Source organism: Camelus bactrianus, chromosome 4 (genome assembly GCF_048773025.1).
Source record: "Camelus bactrianus isolate YW-2024 breed Bactrian camel chromosome 4, ASM4877302v1, whole genome shotgun sequence".
NCBI lineage: Eukaryota > Metazoa > Chordata > Mammalia > Artiodactyla > Camelidae > Camelus > Camelus bactrianus.
In genome coordinates, this window is record NC_133542.1 from 47,108,190 (window position 1) to 47,118,926 (window position 10,737).

The window sequence follows — 10,737 nt, forward strand, 5'->3', positions numbered from 1 at the left end:
CAGGAAGGTGTTCGTGTATCTGGTATACAAATTCATCCATCCAACGTTTTGAAGCACTTACTTTGTTCAAGATTAAGTGCTGTGGAAAAGAGATTTCTATTGCACAGTCAGTTCTAACCGTCACAGGGGCTTAGTGGAAACAGGTCATCCACAGATAACCGTATTACCAAGTAGAAAGCGTTAAGTGCCACATAGGAGATGACAGTACCCAGTGGCTCAGAGAAGGCAAAGGGTATTTCGAGCTTCATGGTGGCACTGACAACAGAGCTACATACCGGTTTGGATTTGGATAAACTGAGATGTACGGTACATTCTAGACAGAGGTAAAGGCAGGGAAGGTTTGAGGTGGGGAAAGCAATGTATCCATTCCGGCTGGAAGTAGGAGGTACTGGACAGTGAATGCTCATAACTGATGTTAATGATTACCGCAAGTCAGCAGAAGTTACCCATGAGGCACATAATTCTGAACTAAAGACTACCATCACTTTTCACATAACTTTTGTAAAATATATTTTAATTGTATTTTTTAAAGTACCAGTCACAATATGGTCTCGGGTTGCAGCAACAGAAACTGATTCTAACTAACTTAAGGATAAAAATAAGTTGCTGAAAGGTCACTGGTTTGCTCCCAGAACTGATGGGAAGATTGGGCACCTAAGCTTGAACTGGGCAACAGGAATAATCCGGCCAGAAAGCTGTCTCTGTCCGTGCTGGACACAGCCACTAAGGCAAGAACGCTGACTCTACAGGGGATCTAGTCTCCCCCTTCCCTTCACAACTGTTATTTAGTTTTGATTCTTGAAAATCTTTTTTAATTTTATGTGAGATGAAATGTGAAATACACCTGAAGTAACTGTGCTGTGTACGAAATACAACGTTGTCTCGAGGGAAAATACTTGTGTAACTTTTCAGTTGTAAACTGAACTAATTGTTTTAATCAAGCACCATTTTTATTTGGAACAAATGACAAACTATGGTTATTCAGTCTTGACTATTTGCCAGATATTTTCTTGAAAATGAATGAAAAGAGCTTGTCATTTCAATGAAGACAATTTACAGTACTTGTCTATGATAAAATTTGAGCTTTAAACAGGGAAGGTAATAGCTCAGTGGTAGAGCACATGCTTAGCATGTACAAGGTCCTGGGTTAAATCCCCAGTACCTCCATTCAAACATGTAAGTAAGTAAATAAATAAATAAACCTAATCCTCCCCCCAAAATACAAAAAATTAAATTTAAAAATTATTAAAAAGCTGTTTAAAAAAGTAAGCAAACAAACAAAAAAGATAACTATGTGAGGTGACAGATATGTTAATTAGCTTGATTGCAGTAATCATGTCACAATATATGTAGACATCAAAACCTCATGCTGGACACCTTAAATATATAAATTTTATTTCTATCAATCATACTTCAATAAAGCTGGAAAGAAAGAAAACAAACAAACAAAACCCAGAGAACAAACAAAGTATATCACAACACATTGAATATAGAAGCAGGTATGAGACTCCACCTACCTTCTATTAAACCAGACAGTAAAGAGATTTGCAAAAAATACTAAGAACAATGCCACTGTGAGCATTCTTGGTGCCCAGATCCTGATTTCAAATACTATTCTCTAAAAAAGGAACCCAGTCTAGAACTGGGGCAGGAAATACACAAGATCAGCCTGCAGCATCTTATAGAGCCAGACAGTAAGAAAGTGCTTAAAACAACAAACAGACATCATAATGGCAGTATGTGAAAGGGGCACAGGACCCAATAGGAGCCAGAGCTCCCAAAGGCCAAAGCGGGACAATTGAGCAAAGACAAATAGTACTGGATTATAACCTAAAATATACAATAAATATCCGTAAGTCCATACTGATATAAATGATTAGAAAAATAAATAAATGGGAGAGAAGAGACAAACCTCCTGTGCAGACAGATTCCACATAATTTATGTAGATACTCTGCCCTTAAGGAGGAGTGTAACTCTCCACTCCTTAGGGTGAGCTGTGCATAGTGACTTCCTTCCGGAGCACAGGATGAAAAGGAGGGGAGAGGAGTAACTTCACCATGGAAAAATCTGACAACACTATCTCAGACAGGTGACCAAGGCAACATGGCCGGGAGTAAGTCATGCTGACAGCATGCACCTTGGTCTGCATCACACGATGATATGACGAGAATAGTACTTTACTTCTGTATCTTCCCCTAAAAAAACCGTAACCTTAGTCTAATGAAAAAGAAATCAGACAAATCCTAATTGAGGGACATTCTACAAAATACCTGACAAGTACTCCTCAAAACTATCAAAGTCACTGAAAACCAGAAAAGTATGAGAAACTGTCATAGTCAAGAGGAGCCTAAGCGGACAAAATGACTAAATGTAATGTAGTATCCTGGATGAGATCTTGGAACAAAAAAATGGCAAGAGGTAAAAAACTGAGGAAACCTGAATAAAGAATTGACTATAGTTAATAATGAAGTATCAATAATCATTAATTAATTATAACAAATGTATCGTACTAACACAAGATGTTAATAATAGGGAAACCTGGGTGTGGGCATATGAGAACTCTTAAAAAGTAAAGTTTATTTTTTTTAAATGCCACGATTTTCACTAAATATTTGTTTTGGAAAATACTTAATTTTCATAAAAATATGTTATTTATGCTAACATGTAATGGGTTATTACTTTTAATAAATACTTAAATTTCTCCCTCCATTTTATTTTCTAATATGTTAGATACTGATTGTGCTAACTCACAAAAGCCCTTTGGAGTCATCAATAATTGTTAAATGTGTACAGGAATTCTGAGGTCAAAAAGTCTGAAAACCTCTGAAGTAGGTAAATTTCACATATATGGAAAATGCATGTACGTGGGATTTCATTCTTCAAAGATACTGGATCAATGAGACTTTAGTGTAAAGGCGGCCTTTGATTTATACATATATTGTGCTACTCAAGTTTGTGAAAGAAATGAAATCCCTCAGCATTTTCTCAGTAATAGTACCTTCCAAAATCACTCACAAAGTATGCCTTTAACTTGTCACTACAGTAGCAAACTGTCAGTAGCACTGTACCACACTCACCACTATACTTCTGTTAGTTGATGAAAGGGTTGAATGCCTCCTAAGAGCCAGGTCCTGTAGGTACTTGACATGTAGTATTTCTTATAGATGATGCTCAAGCAGTGACTGTCATCCCCGTGTCTGGGGCCAACATCACCCAACTAGTACAGTAAGTGAAGGAGAAGTGACGTGAACCTAGGTCCAACCACAAAACTTCACTTTGCAGTATGGGAGCAGCCCCCAGGGAGACATGAGCCCAGTGGCGGATAACAGGATGTTCAGAGGAGAGACAGTATGCAGATACTAGTGTGAGCACAGGTGAGGAATAAGGAGTAGGAGACTGGAGGGAGTAAAGGGATGAAGCTGAAAAGCAGGGTCAGGTCAAGGGTTGAAAGTGAGAGTGAAAAGACAGGTGTGTAAAATGACAGCTAAGGGAATGCAATTAGAGCAAGGGTTTTCAAAGAGCTGGCAGGAAGGCCTTCTCTTCTCTTCCTCAAATCCTTCCTTGTCACTGATGCCACACACCACCGCCATAGACCACACTGCCAAGCCTTCACCACTGCCAACAGACCCCAGTTTGGAAGGTCAGGAGGATGCGAGATAATCTTTGCCTTTTCCTCCTGCTGGTCCTTGCCACTGGCTCCTCCCAACCCTGCCTTCCATGAGGCTGGTGCCAAACAAGAATTAGACAGCAGAGCTTTGGGTAGAAGAGGGGCTGGGAGACAGAACGCATTCCTGCTGGCAGGGTCACCTGTTATGAGGGAAGATCCTGGTCTGCCCAAGCCTGTCAGGTAGGTCAGGCTGCCCAAGACTGCGTCAGTCAGGGTGGAGGCCCAGCACAGAATGCTGTCTGAGAGACAGGCATGCCCAAGACAGTCAGTTACAAGACACTCTGACAGCACTGCACTTCAACGTCAAAACAATTTACGACAAACTTCACTGCTTTATCCTGCTTAGAATTTTACACCTGCACTTTAACTGTCCTAGAAATTTCCCTTTCTTGGGTACTATATTTTTCTGAAACTTAAAATAAATAGCCAGCTAGCTGATTATCTAGATAAAAAAACATCTGTAGCCAGTAAATGCTTTAAAGATCACACAAACTTCACAAAGGTATGCAAAAAACTATAGAAACCATCTATCAATGGCATCTTTTAACTGCTTATAAATTTCAGACTAAATCTATCTTAACATCTATTTAGTAAGTCTAAATAAATTTTCCTTCTGTTATTTAAAAAATGTTGCCTGACACTCATCCCAATTGCCCCCACCACACACAACCTTTTCAGCAATTTTTTTAAATAGCTTTTATTGCCTTTTACCCCTGACAGATCAAGATAGGTATTTCTTAAGGAAAAAACTAAACTTTTATCAAGAAGAAAGCCATGCCAGAGCACTGCAGACACTATTACTGATAGTGACTTTCCAGGAGAGAAGATGAAAAATGGATTTAATTCATTTATTATAACTAGTTTACTTTCAAAGCAGTATAATTTCTTCACTTCTGAATCACTTATCAAATCAATAGTGTTCAGCAAGTGACTGATACCTCACCTGCTAAGTTGCTATTGACGTTCTACTCAAAATAAAATATGACGTACATTACTAAGTGTGCTTAGATTTTTGTACCATCTGTGGATTCCTCTCAAAACTGAACCCCAAAACAGTGGGTTTTCTTCTTCCTGTCCTTCCTCAAATCCTCTCTGCAGTAGACTCTTAAAACAGATGGACTACAAAATTGAAGGTCTTGCATTTTTAGAAGACAGCTAAGCAAATTTTAAATTATAATTCATTGATTAAGATGTATTGAAAAATCAATTACAGCAAGTTAACAATATCATATACAGAAGAAAAGGGGGAGCAATTCACCCTAATCGTTTGAAACTTAAGAAGTTGAAAATAAAGCATGTGTAAGCTTGCTATCAAGTACACAAAATAACACCAAGTATAGTTTCCACAGAGCAGATCCAATATACAATCATCCTTTAAAATTTGTCAAAGAAACAAAACAATACATTAATTTCCATGTATATATGAGAAAAAGTATTACTTCCAATAGGATTCTTTCTCCAGAGTACAAAGGCAGATTTGGAAAATTAACTGGTTACAATTAACAATGAATTGATTGGGTACAAAATTCTTTTAACTGTACCAAGTTTCATTAAATCTTAAGATGCCAGTGATTATAAAATGCAACATTTCATTTAACATTAGTGGGAAAAAAGCTGCCAATTAAGCTCCACATAATGCTTACTTATGGCATCCTGTCTTCAAGATTAAAATGTGGTTTAGGGAAATACTGGAACCTTAAACGTACCATTCAAATAAGTCAGAATATCACATGGAAAATTATCTACAGATAAAATAATCTTAGATACTAAGACAGTAATCTACCTATATTTCAATAAAATGTCAGTACACCAGCACAATTCCTAATCTGTTTGAGCTGTCAGAAAGATAAATCAAAGCTTTTAGTAAATAGATGTATAATTAATCAAATGAAAGGTACCCCCCCCCCCATTAGAATCTGGAGATTAAAAGCCACTATTCAGTGATGAAAATGATGAAAACAACTGTAAGAGCAATAATTCACTCAGAAACAGCTGATATTTAGCATATGAGAAGTTCACGTCATACTTAGACAAAAGGTGCGTGTAGTGTTACACTCCATCCCACCTGCTACACCAACACAATCTGGCTCTCCTAGACAACATCCTTATTTGAGAACTGTTAAGTACAGTATAAAAGGATGCACATGCTTATAACTGACGGGGGAAAAGTATTTGCTGACAACAAGTTTACATTAAAAAAAACTTCAAGACTAACATGAAATCAATACCTTGGGTTTTTTTTTTCCTTTCCAAGGAGAAACTGAGGCAGATTCAAGATTCTGTGTCAGCACAACAGCAAGCTTTGTCATATCTCAGTGTACACGAAAGTTTAGTTAAAAAACTAGAGTTACCATATGATTCAGCAATCCCACTCCTGTGTATATATTGAAAGAAAACTCTAACTTGAAAAGATACATGCACCCTAATGTTCATAGCAGTACTATTTACAATAGCCAAGACATGGAAGCAACCTAAATGCCCACTGATAGATGACTGGATAAAGAAGTTGTGGTATATATATATATATATATACATATATATATATATGTGTGTGTGTGTATATATATATATACATATATATATATGTGTGTGTGTATATATATATATATGTATATATATATATACACACACACACAGCAGAATACCACTCAGCCATAAAAAAGAATGAAATAGAGCCATTTACAGCAGCATGGATGGCCCTAGAGATTATCCTACTAAGTGAAGTAAGTCAAAGACAAATATCATATGACATCACTTATATGTGGAATCTAAAAAAAAGACACAAATGAACTTATTTACAAAACAGAAAGAGACTCACAGACATAGAAAATAAACTTACGGCTACCAGGGGGGAAAGGAGGGAGGGAGGGATAAATTAGCAGTTTGGGATTTGGAGATACTAACTACTGTATATAAAATAGATAAACAACAAGGTTCTACTGTATAGCATAGGAACTATATTCAATATCAATATTGAATCACCATGTTGTACACCAGAAACTAACACAACACTGTATACCAACTATAATTCAATAAAAAAAGAACTCCAATTCAATAGAATTCATTCTAAGTACTTTAAATACTAAACATTTACATGCATTTCATATCCAAGTGATTTTTTAAATGACTTTAACATCTTATGATAGTCTTGTGACAGTCTCTTTTGAGAGCAATGACCACTAAGTTTAGGTAAACACCCACTCTGAGATGCTCTTCTTCCAAATCTTACTTTCAGAATTTTGCTGGACAACTCAAATAGCCAGAATATAGCTTGCCAGTATCCTCCGCTAACTATACCATGTTTTGACACAACTTTTAGGAGAGAAAAGCCAAATAAGAACACAAGTTGACTTCAGGACTCTTACTTAAAAGGTCCTGGCTCATTTTTTAGCAAAACGCAAGGGCCCAGAACAGGTCCTCAACCAGTCTTACCTGGCAGATCACCAATCTGACAGTGGTGGTGGGGCCGGTCTTCCCAAGTTTCCTGGGATTTCCAGAGAGGACTAAAGCAATAATGGAAGGCCTTCCCTTCGTTTGGAGGCTTTTCAGTAAAATTCTCTCTCTCGTCTCCCCACCTAGTCTCTTTCTCCCACCGCTGCTCTTTTAGCTTACCATCCTCACCACCGCAATCGTAACACTTTACCGAATGCAGTTTCTCCAGAAAATTATGAGGCACCAAGCCCACCTTCTTTTAATCGTCTAAGGCACACTAGCCCAAACAAGGATAACCAATGATGACTCAGGCACAGCATTCTCTTCAACCTCTAAAGAAATATCCAATGTATGTAATATTATCTACCTACTACAATTGGAAAGTACATGAACATACTTCGGAAATATTTTTGCTTCAATTCTTGAAGGTGAATGGTTTCTTACTTCCATTCATTCAAATTAACCAGAACCCAAGCATACTGCTTCGTAATCAAGACTTTACTGCAGTTTTACCTAAAAATTTTTCTCCACATTAAGTACCTAGGATTTGTGTCCTCTTCAGAAACTAGCTTCCACAGTACCCTCCACTATGCCAGAATGCAGATTGACTTAAACAACAAATGGCCTTTTTTGGAAGGTAAAAAACCAACCGTCGACCCCTACCTTAATTCACTACCTAATGTTAACATTTACATACAAATCTGTATGTCCTCCAAACAAGGGGAGGGGGGAAGGCTGTTCTTACCACAGCATCCCCCACAGCTCCTAGCACAAGCCTGGAAGCAGTGGGTATTCAATGAAAGCCTGCAAACACTTTAGTCCTCTGATAAGTTGGGGCATTCCAAAACACTGGTTCCACCCCTCCAGGTTCAGCCATCGGTTCCCGATTCCAGACCGCCTTGGCCTTGCTCCGGTGAAATGAAACCTCGTCGCTCAAAGAGACCCAGGATGGGGGCAAGGGAGCCACCCGACTTCATCCCGAAGACCCTCTATTCACTCCGCCAGGCTGTGGTCCCAGGCCTTTACCATCTGATCCCAGTAACCAACGCCGCCCGCCGCACATCCGAGGGGGCAAGAGTCCCCGCTCCACCCGGCAGACAGAGAGCCTGTCGTCGGGACACCGGAGACGCCTGCGCAGAAGAACACGCCTCCCACCCGCCTGGCCTCTCCGCTCCAAGGGTAACAATACCCCCTCAGAAAGACTGGCAGGGTAGGCGAGGTGGGGCACGGGTACGCGTCTGCGCGCGACCCGGAGCCTGGACGAAACCCTGCTCGCGCCGCCCACCCAGCTCCCCCAGAGCGCAACCGTCTCCACGTGAGCGCGCCCGCGCGCGCCACCACCACTCGCGTTGACAGGGTCGCCTTACCTGAGCCGGGCTCCGCCCCCCTTCTCGCTGGAGGAGGCGGTGACCCTTCTCCTATTCGACCCGACAGCGTCGGAGGAGGCGAGAACGTCCAGGCTGGCCCCCCCGGGATGGGATTTCCTCCCCCTCCCACCCACCCGGCCTCTCGTCCCCCAGCTCCTTCAGCGCGTTCGCCGCCTCTCTCTGAGAACACCGCGGCCACGGCCGGCAGTAAACGGAAGTGACGCAACGCGAGGTCGCCTACTCCGCAGCTTTCCTCCTCCCCTCCGGCCGAGCTGCAACCAATTAGAAGTGGAGGGGGCGGGGCCGGGGCAGAAGGGCAGCCAGCTGGCGCGCGGAATCCGGAGAATTTACTCGGCCCTCGGAACACCGACCAATCCGCTGCCCGGGAGCTTCGCTGTGTTTACTACGGACCGAATCCTTGAGCGCTGCGACCAATCATGGTTTGCCTTACAACACGTAAAACTGTTATCAAACGCCTTTTAAGGCGGGATTTATCACTAAGCGGCACTGGGTTTGGACTATAGAAAAGCGACTGTGCGCGGAAGCCAATCCAGACGGGTTGTGATTGAGGCCAGCGGCTTTTCCACCTGGTGTCACCAATCACAACCGCGACTGCCTGAGGTGTGAGCGAGCTGCGAGGTGAACCCGCAAGGTGGTGTGTCTCCCCACTGGCTGGACCTGAATTGCCCACCCTCGCGGCGCCCGGCCCGTCGGTAACCCCGGGCTCTCTCTTCGATGCGAATTCCCCTCGCGAGACCCACGCACATACTCTGATTTCGAGGTTGAGTTCCCACCTCGTAGGCTTTGGAAAAAATAAAATGAATTCCAAGACGCCATTTAGATTGAATTAAGCCAAAATTCTAAGCTAAAGACGCTGAACCGAAAATGCTGTCCCTCCGACGGCGGTTGGGTCCGACGCCGCCCCACGTCAAGTCCCGGTGGCGACGTCTCGAAACGCTGGGGCCTGAGGAGTCTGCCCAGCGGCTGCCCATTCCAGCTCCCGGCTCCCTGCTTGCACTTTGCTCCGCATTCCGTGCCGCAGGTCAGCTAAGCCTGTAGTTTCCAGAACTGACCCTCCACAGAACAGAATTGGAAATGCGGAAAGTCGCAGACTTTGGTGGGACGCTGTCAGAAAAGAGCCAGCTCCAGGCTGCTCCCGGACTCCCAGGTGCAAGCTCCGATGGAGAGCCCAAGCTCCAAGGGACACCGGCCCGAGGGCCTCCGAGGTCGCTGGGCCCTGTGACAGGGATGAAGCCCTCCTTCCCCGGTGAAGAGGAGAGAAGGAAGCCCGTAAGGGGCTTTGCCCGGTGGGAGCTGTCCGGGAGCTCGGCGTGGCTCCGGAGACAAAGGCAGGCTGGGGAAAGCCGCTCGGTTTTTTGGGGGTGGCAGTGGGGGCGGGACTATCTTAAGAAGGGAACACCCCACTTCAGAACTTAACACTCAGTTATCATTACAGCTGATCCATCCCTCCAGACCAGGTTGGAAATGTTGCCTTTGGGGTGGTTTTCTTTAAGTCGGATGGTAAATTCTGTTACGATTCCCTGACATTTTATAGCCCTTACACATGTAGATTACACGCCCGCTAGATTGGGCGATTAAAAAAAAAGTAATGCTGACAATAAACCAGGCAATGTGAGGGGTCCTTTAACATACGTGACTCTTAGAAACATACTGTAAACTCGATGTTATCTCAGATTTACAGGCAAAAATTAAAAAGATTTGTATGTGCAGGACTTAAGAGAGTGTGTGAAAAAAGCCCCATCCTATATTGTCGTTGGGAGTATCATTGCCACTCTCTGAAGATAACTTCGTATCTTCATATTTTAAGTTATGCATTCATTCCCTTACAGCTGGCAATTCCTTTACAGAAATTCTACTTAAATAAAGACATGCGGAAAAATAAGTAGGAGACTCTTGATCACAGCTTTAGTAGTGAAGGAAAAAAAGAAACAATGTGCATCTATTGAGGATTACAATACATTGATATACAGTGTATATGTATTATTGCTCCTTTATCATTAATGGTCCCATATACATACAAAACAAAACCAGTAAAAATCTGTATGTGGATGTACATACACATAAAAGTTTGTAAATGTATGGCCAAGTCTGAAAGAATACTATCAAACTGTTCACAAAAATTATTTCAATGAAGGGAAGTTGGGAGAGGGTGATAAGGAAACATTTTAAGAATGAGGAAAGAGAAAGAAAGAAAATTACAAAACATTATTGAAAGAAATTAAAGAAGAATAAATGGAGACACATTCCAT

The 10,737-nt window shown here is 41.9% G+C and overlaps 1 protein-coding gene across 3 annotated transcripts in view; it reads right to left on the reverse strand.

The window, feature by feature from the left end:
• ZBTB5 (zinc finger and BTB domain containing 5) overlaps positions 1-8,625 on the reverse strand; it is a 21,773-nt gene extending 13,148 nt beyond the window's left edge. Inside the window, exon 1 of one of the 3 annotated variants that reach the window (XR_012506424.1) lies at positions 8,468-8,625. The gene's annotated coding sequence lies outside the window, so the exon portion shown is untranslated. Of the gene's footprint in view, positions 1-7,100; positions 8,407-8,467 lie in introns of those variants that run through there. The other 2 variants (XM_074361845.1, XM_045515204.2) reach the window with 2 other exon arrangements.
• Positions 8,626-10,737: the final 2,112 nt, after the last annotated feature.